Here is a 695-nt window from a genome sequence, read left to right as displayed (position 1 = left end):
TTATGTAGTAAAATGCTTGTAATGAAGACAGGAGTCTCTGAGCTTGTAACGTTGTATTTATTCTATCATTGGTTTCATGCAGGATGCACACAACATGTGTGCCTCAATAACGGAGGCCAACGGGCCTAATGTGGCTGGGAGGCTGCTGCCTTATGTCCGTGTCCAAGATTTAAGAGGAGCGGGCCCCGTATGAGGAGGGCTCAGCAGGACGCACCTTATCGCGTCCTCCGCTCGTCCCGTAGTGCGCGCGAAGCGCGCGGGTGCGGAGCTTTGGTCCGCGACGAGATCTCGCGAGAGCGCGCGCTCTCGCGATATCTCTACAACTGGGCCATCTCATTAGTAATGGCACTATCCCGAAACCGACTTTCTTATGAGAAAGCTCATTCGGATCTGATTTCTGAATCAGACTGTCCTTTGTGGTGCAATGTCTTTGGTCCGGGCCACAAGTGGGGATATATTACACTTCCTATAAAATTGGAGGCATTACTTGGTGGTCTTGCATGTGTCCTTCCTCTGTGTACAGAATAAGACGACACCATATTACTTCTTGAAACACGAAGGTACTCCAAATATGTGTTTGTAAAAACGTATTTATTCTGACCGTGCTTTAATATGATTTGTGCCGGTTTTAAAAAGAAAGTTGACAAACTGGCTTTTGTTTGCTGCTTCTGCAATATTTGTTAGGTTAGAATTTG

At 46.6% G+C, this 695-nt stretch overlaps 1 non-coding gene across 1 annotated transcript; it reads left to right on the top strand.

The window, feature by feature from the left end:
- Positions 1-334: 334 nt before the first annotated feature.
- LOC138460472 (small nucleolar RNA SNORD50) lies at positions 335-403 on the top strand. The gene has a single exon (XR_011263171.1). It is a non-coding gene; the product is annotated as a small nucleolar RNA SNORD50 (small nucleolar RNA).
- Positions 404-695: the final 292 nt, after the last annotated feature.

Source organism: Ambystoma mexicanum, chromosome 4p, assembly GCF_040938575.1.
Source record: "Ambystoma mexicanum isolate Mex_15411 chromosome 4p, UKY_AmexF1_1, whole genome shotgun sequence".
Taxonomy (NCBI): Eukaryota; Metazoa; Chordata; class Amphibia; order Caudata; family Ambystomatidae; genus Ambystoma; species Ambystoma mexicanum.
Note: the sequence above shows the minus strand (reverse complement) of the source record. Positions and strands in the feature narration are given on the sequence as shown.